The sequence below is a fragment of the Heterodontus francisci genome, chromosome 15 (assembly GCF_036365525.1).
Source record: "Heterodontus francisci isolate sHetFra1 chromosome 15, sHetFra1.hap1, whole genome shotgun sequence".
Classification (NCBI taxonomy): Eukaryota; Metazoa; Chordata; class Chondrichthyes; order Heterodontiformes; family Heterodontidae; genus Heterodontus; species Heterodontus francisci.
In genome coordinates, this window is record NC_090385.1 from 75309907 (window position 1) to 75323154 (window position 13248).

Genomic DNA, 13248 nt, shown 5'->3' on the forward strand with positions numbered 1-13248 from the left:
GTGTTTGTATCATTCTAAATGCTGGAATATCCTATCCACTCGGTCACTAACACTGTGCATTAAGTATGCCAGTGCTGTGCTCATTCTTCCTTCCCCAGCCCTGTGGCATTGTTGCTGCGACTCAGCTCCTGAGATGTGCACAGTTACTGGCCCTGCTCAAATCTTCTGTTAGAATATGGTGCAAAGATCAGTGGGGAGCAGCAACAGAGATGGACTGGGAACCACTGACCAGAAACAGACACTTTTTGCAGCCTTCGGGGCTTTTTTTCCAAATAACTTGCACTATTTGGGCACCAAATCACGCTACACATAGTAAATGTCATGGTTTGTGGGGCTTGTCATAAAATGTCTTACTCCAACAAATCATTTGCCCATATAATTGACAGAAAATTGTGAAAACAGCATACCAAATCATTGTTTCTCATTGTGAAACTCTCCTTGACTTATTGTTTTCCTAACACCAGTCGGCAAAAATCTCAAACCATGTAGAAATGAGTACCATACGCCACATTTCTTCTCTCCACTGCACAAAACTGGCAATATTGCTTCAAGCAAAATACGAGGACGTTATTTATGTAATGCGTAGTTATTAACAGACAAATGTCCCAAAGATATATTTCTCTTCTACTCCGATGCATACCCATTCTGCACTTAGACATTTTAATCTTTTTAAATTCCATCTGTATTTGTAAATAAAAGCAGCATGAGCCATGACAAATTCTAATGAAATTGTGCACTGGAACATGAGTGCAAGTAACCTACCAACTGCACTGATCATACGAATTTCAGTAGGTCAAAGTGTGTGAGTGCAGAGATTATATTCTAACCATTTTCATAAAACTGGTGTCATTTTCACATAATCCCATGCAGTTCCATCAAAATGATTTCCAGTTTCTCTGGACTTTTGCTGCAACAAATTCCTTTCTTTTATTCCTTGAGTTTGGCATTTCTTTCCTAAAGCAGTGCCTTGTTCTACAAATCCTGGTCGCTCTCTGTTACCTTTCCCAATTGGGGATTCTCCATGTGTAAGGTCCTTTGTCAGCCGGCTATTCTGCTGCAACAGCAACTTAAATTTATATAGCGCTTTTAATGTAATAAACATCCCAAAGCGCTTCACAGGAGCATTATAAAACAAAGTATGATGCCAAGTTGCAAAAGGAGATATTAGGTCAGATGACCAAAAGCTTGGTCAAAGACATAGGATTTAAGGTCTGCCTTAAAGGAGGAGACGCAGAGTGGTGTAGGGCAGGTATTCCACATATTTAAGGTAGAAGGATCAGAGGGGTTATGAGGAAAAACTTCTTCCTCCAGAGGGTGGTGAGTCTGGAGTTCACTGCCCGAATCGATGGTGGAGGCAGAAACCCTCAACTCATTTAAAAGGTACCTGGACCTGCACCTGAAGTGCTGTAACCTGCATGGTTACAGAAGGTGGGATTAGATTGGGCGGCTAGTTTTTTCAGCTGGCGCAGACACGATGGGCTGAATAGCCTCTTTCTGTGCCGTAACTTTTCTCTGGTTCCAGAGCTTGGAGCCTAGGCAACTGAAGCCCTGGCCGCCAGTGGTGGATCGATTAAAATCAGGGATGCACAAGGAGCCAGAATTAGAGAAGAGCAGATATCATGGAGGATTGTGGGGCTGGAGAAGGCCAATGAGGGATTTGAAAACTAGGATGAAAATTTAAAAATCAAGATGTTGCTTGACTGGGAGTCGATGTAGATCAGCGAGTACAGGGGTAATAGGGCAACGAGACTTGGTGTGAGTTAAGACACAGGCAGCAGAGTTTTGGATGACCTCAAGTTTGCGGAGAGTAGAATGTGGGCAACCAGCCAGCAATGCATTGGAATAGTCAAGTCTCAAGGTAACAAAGGCATGAATGAAGGTTTCAGCAGCAGATGAGCCAAGACAGGGGGCAAAGTCAGGCTATGTTACGGAGGTGGAAATAGGCGGTCTTAGTGATGGCACGAAGGTGAGGTCGAAAGCTCGTCTCGTGGTCAAATGTGATGCCAAGGTTGCGAACAGACTGCCTTAATTTCAGACTGTTGTCAGGGAGAGGGATGGAGTCTGTAGCTAGGGAACAGAGTTTGGAGTCGGAATCCAAAACATTGGCTTCAGTCCTGCTAATATTTAATTAGAGGAAATTTCTGCTCATCCAGTACTTGATGTTGGATAAACAATCTGATAACTTAGCAACAGTGGAAGAGTTGAGAGAAGTGGATGTGGGTTAGAGCGGAGTGTCGTCAGCATACATGTGGAAACTAACACTGTGCTTTCAGATGATGTTTCTGAGGTGCAGCATGTAGATACGAAATAGGAAGGGGGCTGAGGATAGATCTTTGGGGGACACCAGAGGTAATGGTATGGAATCAGGAAGAGAAGCCATTGCAAGTGATTCTTTGGCTACGATTAGATAGATAAAATTGGAACCAGTGAGTGCAGTCCCACCCGCTGGACAACAGTAGCGTTGGAGGAGGATGGTATGGCCAACCATGTCAAAGGCTGCAGACAGGTCATGAAGGATGGGGAGGGGAGTTTACCTTTGTCACAGTCACATAGGAGGTCACTTGTGACTTTGATGAGAGCTGTTTCAATACTGTGGCAAGGGCGGAAGCCTGATTTGAGGGATTCAAACATGGAGTTACGAGAAAGATGGGAACAGATTTGGAAGGCGACAACACATTCAAGGACTTCAGAGAGGAAAGAGAGGTCAGAAATGGGCAGTAGTTTGCAAGTGTTGTTTTTTTGGGAAAAGCAGTGATAACAGCAGATTTAAAGACAAGAAGAACAACGCCTGAGGAGAGAGAACCTCATGGGGACCATGAGGGGAAGTTGGGTGATCAGCAGTTTAGCAGGAATAGGATCGAGGGAGCAGGAGGTGGGTCTCATGAACAAGATGAGCTCAGAGAGGGAATGAGGGAAGATAGGAGAGAAACTAGAGAAAGATGCAAGTTCAGGGCTAGGGCAGTGAGGAACATTATCGGAAGTTTGGCCACATGGGCTAGTAGAAAGGAATTTAGGGAGGATAAGAGGGCAGTGAATTCAGAGGAAAGATGAGAAGTCGTTCGATGCAAAGGCTGAGGGAGGAAAGCAGTGAAGATATCTTAGTGATAAAATGTTTGTTGTACTTGGGAGAGCAGTAGAGAAGGATGATTTTGAAGGAGAGGTGAGAGGGGTGGAACAAGGTGAGATGCTCAAAGGAGGAGAGAGGGTACCAGAAGAGTGGGGGGGGTGGGGGGGTCAGGCCAAGGTGTGATCTGGTGATGAGTTTCACACCACCAGCTCGATGGTCTTGGCAGGACAAGTGATGGAAGATTTAGCCAGTTGGGAAGGCTTCATTAAGTGTCAAGGTGTTATCACCCCTCTGCCACGTTTCTGTTAAGGCCATGATGTCAATGCAATCGTCCACAATAAGTTCATGGATAGCAAGGGCCTTGTTCACAAGTGAACGGACATTCTGACGGAGATGTGTAGAGGGGTGGTGAGAGCTGATCCACTGGCAGAGCCCACAGGGTCATCAGTGGAAGGGGTGAGTTGGACAGGAAGAAGATTGGCAAGATTAGCCCCCAGCAGGAGCACTGGGTAGGAAAGCTGACGAGACCGTGGGATGAGACAATTGGGGTTGCTGCTTATGATGAGCCAGTACAGATTGCCTTGATAAGCCCAACGGAGGATGCCAAGAGAGGACACAGAGGGAAGCTGTAGGCTTATCTAATAGGGAGTCAAGCCTGGCACAGTGGCAAAAGAGTCAGAGAGTTATACAGCACAGAAACAGGCCCTTCGGCCCATTGTGTCTGTGCCGGTCATCAAGCACCTAACTATTCTAGTCCCATTTTCCAGCACTTGCCCCGTAGCCTTGTATGCTCTGGCATTTCAAGTGCTCATCTAAATACTTCTTAAATGTTGTGAGGGTTCCTGCCTCTACCACCACTTCAGGCAGTGCGTTCCAGATTCCAGCCACCCTCTGGGTGAAAAATGTTTTCCTCAAATCCTCTCTAAACCTCCTGCCCCTTAGCTTAAATCTATGCCCCCTGGTTATTGACCCCTCCGCTAAGGGAAAAAGTCTCTTCCTATCTAACCTATCAATGCCCCTCATAATTTTGTATACCTCCATCATGTCACCCCTCATCCTTCTCTGTTCTAAGGAAAACAACCCTAGCCTTTTCAGTCTCTCTTCATAGCTGAAATGCTCCAGCCCAGGCAACATCCTGGTGAATCCAGAGAAGGAAGGTCAAGGAGTAAAATAGATAATTATTTAAATCTGGTTGTGCACTTTTTACTGGGGTGCACTGGAGAGTAATCAAAAGATAGAGCTATGGCTAAATTTTATTTTTCCCAGGGATGCTGATTCCTGTATGAATACTTTTACCACAGCATTGGCTTGAGATCAGTTAATTTAGTGCAGAACAGGTTCTTTTTACGTTACGATGACTCAACATGGTGTGGTGGACATATCTGTAGAACCATTGGAGGAGCAGATTTTGCTGATTCTTTGATGCACCTTGTCATCATGGCATGTTGCTAGGATAAAAGTACTGTCAGCAATAGATTATAAACTGTGCTTTGTCAGATTTTAACATTTCAGTGCTTTATCCTGTTGGTCATGTTTTGATCTGGCATCTTCTATCGCAAAATAGATCATGGCCAAGCAATAAATAAGGGGGTGAGGCTCCTGTGTTGAGCAAGCGATTAATGGCATAAGAAGAGTTGTGGGATGATTAAAAGCTACTTCCCACATAAGGAACCAGAAATCAGCTTAGTCTGGCATAGCAGCAAAATCCATTTTTCATATATTGTACTATTAAGCTGATTTTTTTCTCATTTTGCATTCTGATTTCCATTCACAATTAAGTGTTCTTATTAAAGCTTGCTTTCAGGAAGTAGTTGCCCGTGTATGACGAGAGAACTTCAGATCTAAACTGGCAGCTCCTCTAGAGAATTTTGTTCGATACGATTAAAACACTTGTTCAAGTTTGTGAGAAATATATAAAAATTGCTACGGTAACACATTTGCAGATTGAGAGATGTTTCCTCCACCCGCACCTCCAGCAATGAATACGAGGAGTTCATGGACTTGTTTGTCACCAAAATTGAGACCATCCAATAGACTGCCTTCGCCACTTCCATCCCATCCCCTAGCTCACCAGACCAAGCTTCCTCTAAATTTCCCCTGTCCTAGCCTGAACACTCATCATTTTCTAGTTTCTCTCCAATCCCGTTTCATGCCCTGTCTGAGCTCATCTTGATCATGAGACTCACCACCTGCTTTCTCAACCTGATTCCCACTAAACTGCTGATCACCCAACTTCCCTTCCTGGTCTCCATGTTAGCTGATACAGTTCCTACTCTGCTTCAAATCTGCCATCATCACCCGTCTCTTCACAAAACCAACCCTTGAACCCACTATCCTTGCAAGCTACCACCCCATCTCCAACCACCCTTTCCTCTCCAAAGTCCTTAAAGTGTCCATCTTTCCTGGAACTTCATGTTTGAATCCAAATAAGGTTTCCACCCCTTTCACAGTACCGAAATGCCTGTTAACAAAGTCACAAATGGCGGCCTTCGTGGCTATGACAAAGGTAAACAATCCCTCCTCCTCTTTGGTCTACCTGCAGCCTTTGGCATCGTCAACCTCTTTCAATGCCTCTTAACATTTTTTCCAATTGGGTGGGACTGCTCTCACCTGGTTCCATTCTAATCATAGCCAGAGAATTACTTGCAATGTCTTCTCTTCCTGCTGCCACAGGAACTTGTGGATAAGGACAAGAGTAGTCCTCGGGTGAAGGTGCTAAATTGGGGGAAGGCTAATAATAACAATATTGGGCAGGAACTGAAGAATTTAGATTGGGGGCGGCTGTTTGAGGGTAAATCAACATCTGACATGTGGGAGTCTTTCAAATGTCAGTTGATTAGAATCCAGGACCAGCATGCTCCTGTGAGGAAGAAGGATAAATTTGGCAAGTTTCGGGAACCTTGGACAACGCGGGATATTGTGAGCCTAGTCAAAAAGAAAAAGGAAGCATTTGTAAGGGCTGGAAGGCTAGCAACAGATGAATCCCTTGAGGAATATAAAGACAGTAGAAAGGAACTTAAGCAAGGAGTCCGGAGGGCTAAAAGGGGTCATGAAAAGTCATTGCCAAACTGGATTAAGGATAGTCCCAAGGCTTTTTATACATATATAAAGAGCAAAAGGGTAACTAGGGAAAGGGTTGGCCCGCTCAAGGACAGAGAAGGGAATCTATGTGTGGAGCCAGAAGAAATGGGCGAGGTACTAAATGAGTACTTTGCATCAGTATTCACCAAAGAGAAGGACTTGGTGGATGATGAGCCTAGGGAAGGGAGTGTAGATAGTCTCAGTCATCTCATTATCAAAAAGGAGGAGGTGTTGGGTGTCTTGCAAAGCATTAAGGTAGATAAGTCCCCAGGGCCTGATGGGATCTACCCCAGAATACTAAGGGAGGCAAGGGAAGAAATTGCTGGGGCCTTGACAGAAATCTTTGCATCCTCATTGGCTACAGGTGAGGTCCCAGAGGACTGGAGAATAGCCAATGTTGTTCCTTTGTTTAAGAAGGGTGGCAAGGATAATCCAGGAAATTATAGGCCGGTGAGCCTTACGTCAGTGGTAGGGAAACTATTAGAGAGGAACCTTCGGGACAGGATTTACTCCCATTTGGAAACAAACGAACTTATTAGCGAGAGGCAGCATGGTTTTGTGAAGGGGAGGTCGTGTCTCACTAATTTGAGTTTTTTGAGGAAGTGACAAAGATGATTGATGAAGGAAGGGCAGTGGATGTTATCTATGTTGACTTCAGTAAAGCCTTTGACAAGGTCCCTCATGGCAGACTGGTACAAAAGGTGAAGTCACACGGGATCAGAGGTGAGCTGGCAAGATGGATACAGAACTGGCTCTGTCATAGAAGACAGAGGGTAACAGTGGAAGGGTGCTTTTCTGAATGGATGGATGTGACTAGTGGTGTTCCGCAGGGATCAGTGCTGGGACCTTTGCTGTTTGTAGTATATATAAATGATTTGGAGGAAAATGTAGCTGGTCTGATTAGTAAGTTTGCGGATGACACAAAGGTTGGTGGAGTTGCGGATAGTGATGAGGATTGTCAGAGGATACAGCAGGATATAGATCGGTTGGAGACTTGGGCGGAGAAATGGCAGATGGAGTTTAATCCGGACAAATGTGAGGTAATGCATTTTGGAAGATCTAATGCAGGTGGGAAGTATACAGTAAATGGCAGAACCCTTAGGAGTATTGACAGGTATGGAGATCTGGGCGTACAGGTTCACCCATCACTGAAAGTGGCAACGCAGGTGGATAAGGTAGTCAAGAAGGCATACGGCATGCTTGCCTTCATCGGTCGGGGCATAGAGTATAAAAATTGGCAAGTCATGCTGCAGCTGTACAGAACTTTAGTTAGGCCACACTTAGAATATTGTGTACAATTCTGGTCGCCAGAAGGACGTGGAGGCTTTGGAGAGGGTACAGAAGAGGGTACCAGGATGTTGCCTGGTCTGGAGGGTATTAGCTATGAGGAGAGGTTGGATAAACCCGGATTGTTTTCACTGGAACGACGGAGGTGGAGGGGTGACATGATAGAAGTTTACTAAGTTATGAGTGGCATGGACAGAGTGGATAGTCAGAAGCTTTTTCCCAGGGTGGAAGAGTCAGTTACTAGGGGACATAGGTTTAAGGTGAGAGGGGCAAAGTTTAGAGGGGATGTGCGAAGCAAGTTCTTTACACAGAGGGTGGTGAGTGCCTGGAACTTGCTGCCAGGGGAGGTGGTGGAAGCAGGTACGATAATGACGTTTAAGAGGCATCTTGACAAATACATGAATAGGATGGGAATAGAGGGATACGGTACCCGGAAGTGCAGAAGGTTTTAGTTTAGGCAGGCATCAAGATCAGCGCAGGCTTGGAGGGCCGAATGGCCTGTTCCTGTGCTGTACTGTTCTTTGTTCACACCATTACCTCTGGTGTCCCCCAAGGGTCTATCCTTGGCCTTCTCCTATTTCTCATCTCCATGCTGCCCCTCGGTGACATCATCCAAAAAGAGCATCAGTTTCCACATGTATACTGATGACACCCAGCTTTACCTCACTACCACCTCTCACGATCCCACCGCTATCTCTACATTGTCAGAATGCTTGTCCAACATCCAATATTGGATGAACAGAAATTTTCCCAACTAAATATTAGAAAGATCAAAGCCATTGTCATCAGTCCCCGCCACTGACTCCATCCTTCCCCAGAAACTGTCTGACGCTGAGGCAGACGGTTAGAACATAGAACATTACAGCGCAGTACAGGCCCTTCAGCCCTCGATGTTGCGCCGACCTGTGAAACCATCTGACCTACACTATTCCATTTTCATCCATATGTCTATCCAATCACCACTTAAATGCCCTTAAAGTTGGCGAGTCTACTACTGTTGCAGGCAGGGCGTTCCATGCCCCTACTACTCTCTGTGTAAAGAAACTACCTCTGACATCTGTCCTATATCTATCACCCCTCAACTTAAAGCTATGTCCCCTCGTGTTTGCCATCACCATCCGAGGAAAAAGGCTCTCACTATCCACCCTGTCCAGCCCTCTGATTATCTTATATGTCTCTATTAAGTCACCTCTTCTCCTCCTTCTCTCTAACGAAAACAACCTCAAGTCCCTCAGCCTTTCCTCATAAGACCTTCCCTCCATACCAGGCAACATCCTAGTAAATCTCCTCTGCACCTTTTCCAAAGCTTCCACATCCTTCCTATAATGCGGTGACCAGAACTGCACACAATACTCCAGGTGCGGCCGCAGCAGAGTTCCGTACAGCTGCAGCATGACCTCGTGGCTCCTAAACTCGATCCCCCTACTAATAAAAGCTAACACACCATATGCCTTCTTAATAGCTCTATTAACCTGGGTGGCAACTTTCAGGGATTTATGTACCTGGACACCAAGATCTCTCTGCTCATCTACACTACCAAGAATCTTCCCATTAGCCCAGTATTCTGCAATCCTGTTACTCCTTCCGAAGTGAATCACCTCACACTTTTCCGCATTAAACTCCATTTGCCATCTCTCAGCCCAGCTCTGCAGCCTATCTATGTCCCTCTGTAACCTACAACATCCTTCGGCACTATCCACAACTCCACCGACCTTCGTGTCATCCGCAAATTTACTAACCCACCCTTCTACACCCTCATCCAGGTCATTTATAAAAATGACAAACAGCAGTGGCCCCAAAACAGATCCTTGCGGTACACCACTAGAAACTATACTCCAGGATGAACATTTACCATCAACCACCACCCTCTGTCTTCTTTCAGCTAGCCAATTTCTGATCCAAAGCACTAATTCACCTTCAATCCCATACTTCTGTATTTTCTGCAATAGCCTACCGTGGGGAACTTTATCAAACGCCTTACTGAAATCCATATAGACCACATCCACGGCTTTACCCTCATCCACCTGTTTGGTCACCTTGTCAAAAAACTCAATAAGGTTTGTGAGGCACGACCTACCCTTCACAAAACCGTGCTGACTATCTCTAATGAACTTATTCTTTTCAAGATGATTATAAATCCTATCTCTTATAACCTTTTCCAACATTTTACCCACAACCGAAGTAAGGCTCACAGGTCTATAATTACCAGGGCTGTCTCTACTCCCCTTCTTGAACAAGGGGACAACATTTGCTATCCTCCAGTCTTCCGGCACTATTCCTGTCGACAATGACGACATAAAAATCAAGGACAAAGGCTCTGCAATCTCCTCCCTGGCTTCCCAGAGAATCCTAGGATAAATCCCATCTGGCCCAGGGGACTTATCTATTTTCACACTTTCCAAAATTGCTAACACCTCCTCCTTGTGAACCTCAATCCCATCTAGCCTAGTAGGCTGTATCTCAGTATTCTCCTCGACAACATTTTCTTTCTCCACTGTAAATACTGACGAAAAATATTCATTTAACACTTCCCCTATCTCCTCCGATTCCACACACAACTTCCCACTACTATCCTTGATTGGCCCTAATCTAACTCTAGTCATTCTTTTATTCCTGATATCCCTATAGAAAGCCTTAGGGTTTTCTTTGATCCTATCCGCCAATGACTTCTCGTGTCCTCTCCTTGCTCTTCTTATCTCTCCCTTTAGATCCTTCCTGGCTAGCTTGTAACTCTCAAGCGCCCTAACTGAGCCTTCACGTCTCATCCTAACATAAGCCTTCTTCTTCCTCTTGACAAGCTCTTCAACTTCTTTAGTAAACCACGGCTCCCTCGCTCGACAACTTCCTCCCTGCCTGACAGGTACATGCTTATCAAGGACACGCAGTAGCTGCTCCTTGAATAAGCTCCACATTTCGATTGTGCCCATCCCCTGCAGTTTCCGTGCCCATCCCCTGCAGTTTCCTTCCCCATCCTACGCATCCTAAATCTTGCCTAATCGCATCATAATTTCCTTTCCCCCAGCTATAATTCTTGCCCTGCTGTATATGCCTGTCCCTGCCCATCGCTAAGGTAAACCTAACCGAATTGTGATCACTATCACCAAAGTGCTCACCAACTTCTAAATCTAACACCTGGCCGGGTTCATTACCCAGTACCAAATCCAATGTGGCATCGCCCCTGGTTGGCCTGTCTACATACACTGTCAGAAAACCCTCCTGCACACACTGGACAAAAACAGACCCATCTAAAGTACTCGAACTATAGTATTACCAGTCAATATTTGGAAAGTTAAAGTCCCCCATAACCACTACCCTGTTACTCTCGCTCCTGTCAAGAATCATCTTTGCTATCCTTTCCTCTACATCTCTGGAACTATTTGGAGGTCTATAGAAAACTCCCAACAGGGTGACCTCTCCTCTCCTGTTTCTAACCTCGGCCCAGACTACCTCAGTAAACGAGTCCTCAAACGTCCTTTCTGCCGCTGTAATACTTTCCTTGATTAACAATGCCACACCCCCCCCTCTTTTACCCTCTTCTCTGTTCTTAGTGAAACATCTAAATCCCGGAACCCGCAACATCCATTCCTGTCCCTGCTCTACCCATGTCTCTGAAATGGCCACAACATCGAGATCCCAGGTACCAACCCATGCTGCAAGCTCACCCACCTTATTCCGGATGCTCCTGGCGTTGAAGTAGACACATTTTAAACCAAGCTCTTGCTTGCCAGTGCCCTCTTGTGTCCTTATAACCTTATCTCTGCCCTCACCACTCTCAACATCCTGCACACTGGAACTACAATTTAGGTTCCCATTCCCCTGCTGAATTAGTTTAAACCCCCCCGAAGAGCACTAGCAAATCTTCCCCCCAGGATATTGGTACCCCTCTGGTTCAGGTGAAGACCATCCTGTTTGTAGAGGTCCCACCTACCCCAGAAAGAGCCCCAATTATCCAGGAAACCAAAACCCTCCCTCCTACACCATCCCTGCAGCCACGTGTTCAACTTCTCTCTCTCCCTATTCCTCGCTTCGCTAGCACGTGGCACGGGCAACAACCCAGAGATAACAACTCTGTTTGTTCTCGCTCTAAGCTTCCACCCTAGCTCCCTGAATTTCTGCCTTAAATCCCCATCTGTCTTCCTACCTATGTCGTTGGTGCCTATGTGTACCACGACTTGGGGCTGCTCCCCCTCCCCCTTGAGGATCCCAAAAACACGATCCGAGACATCACGTACCCTGGCACCTGGGAGGCAACACACCAACCGTGAGTCTCTCTCGTTCCCACAAAACCTCCTATCTGTTCCCCTAACTATGGAGTCCCCAATGACTAATGTTGACAACCTTGGCATCATATTGGATCCAACAACCCTCCGAGATATCTGCATTCCTCTAATTCTGGTCTCTTGACAATCCCCAGTTTTAATTTCTCCACCACTGGTGGCCGTGCCTTCAGCTGCCTAGGCCCCAAGCTCTGGAATTCTTGGGACATTTTATTACTTTAAAGACACTATATAAATATAAGTTTTTGTTGCAAGAAATATTTCCTGGAAAAAAAATCATCTCGGTGCAATTTCATCAGCATACTGAAAGAGTGGAGTCTTTCACAGAAACACTTAAAAAAGAAACTTGTTTTATTGCAATACACTGTTGGATGATCGATACCACAACTTTTCAAATTGGAAGAGGTTTACCGAGAGAAATACTATAAAAACAATAAAGCAATAGTCTTATGTAATCAGTGCAGAATAAGATGAAGATGTCAGATGACTAAAATTGAAAACAGTTTGTTAATTCAGGCTTTATAGTTCAAAATACATTGCTAATAGGATAAAAATATTCTTTACTTTGGTGTAATGAAATCCAGCAGGTTTTTAAAATGAGCCATTACATTGAATAAGCATCTAGTGAGAGGTGACCAGTCGCTCCATATCCTTGGAACTTTACAATCTCTCCTTCACAAAACCTATTAATGTTGACCAAATTGACCTAAATTGGTTGTATTATGGCAACAAGCACATTGGTTTTTCAGAGGTCGAAGATTTTAAAAGGCTTTCAGGCAAAATTAGAATAAAGGAAAGATTTAGAGTGAAAGTGCCTTCTTACTAATTAAGGGTGTAAAAATATATTGCCATACTTTATAGGTATCTATACTAAATAGCAAGGCTGTTTTAATTCTTTCGTGGAATGTGAGCGTCGCTGGCTAGGCCAGAATTTGTTGCCAATCCCTAATTGTTCTTGAGGGTCGTGTGTGGCTTGGAGGAGAACGTGCAGCTGATGGTGTTCCCACGTGCCTTCTGCCCTTGTTCTTCTAAATGATAGAGGTCGCAAATTTGGAAGGTGCTGTTGAAGGAGGCTGTGGGAGTTGCTGCACTGCATCTCATAGATGGTACACACTGCTGCCAATGTGCACTGGTAGTGGAGAGAATGAATGTTTAAGGTGTTGGATGGGGTGTTGATCAAGCGGGCTGCTTTGTCCTGTGTTGTTACTTCACTAGGTTGACACCTCATTTTTAGGTATGCCTGGTGCTGCTCCTAGCATGCTCTCCTACACTGCTCATTGAACCAGGGTTAGATTAGATTAGATTAGATTAGAGATACAGCACTGAAACAGGCCCTTCGGCCCACCGAGTCTGTGCCGAACATCAACCACCCATTTATACTAATCCTACACTAATCCCATATTCCTACCAAACATCCCCACCTGTCCTTATATTTCCCTACCACCTACCTATACTAGTGACAATTTATAATGGCCAATTTACCTATCAACCTGCAAGTCTTTTGGCTTGTGGGAGGAAACCGGAGCACCCGGAGAA

At 45.1% G+C, this 13248-nt stretch overlaps 1 protein-coding gene across 4 annotated transcripts in view; it reads left to right on the plus strand.

Moving 5' to 3' along the window:
• Positions 1-13248, plus strand: part of diaph2 (diaphanous-related formin 2) — a 967621-nt gene that overhangs the window by 823238 nt on the left and 131135 nt on the right. The window lies entirely within an intron of this gene.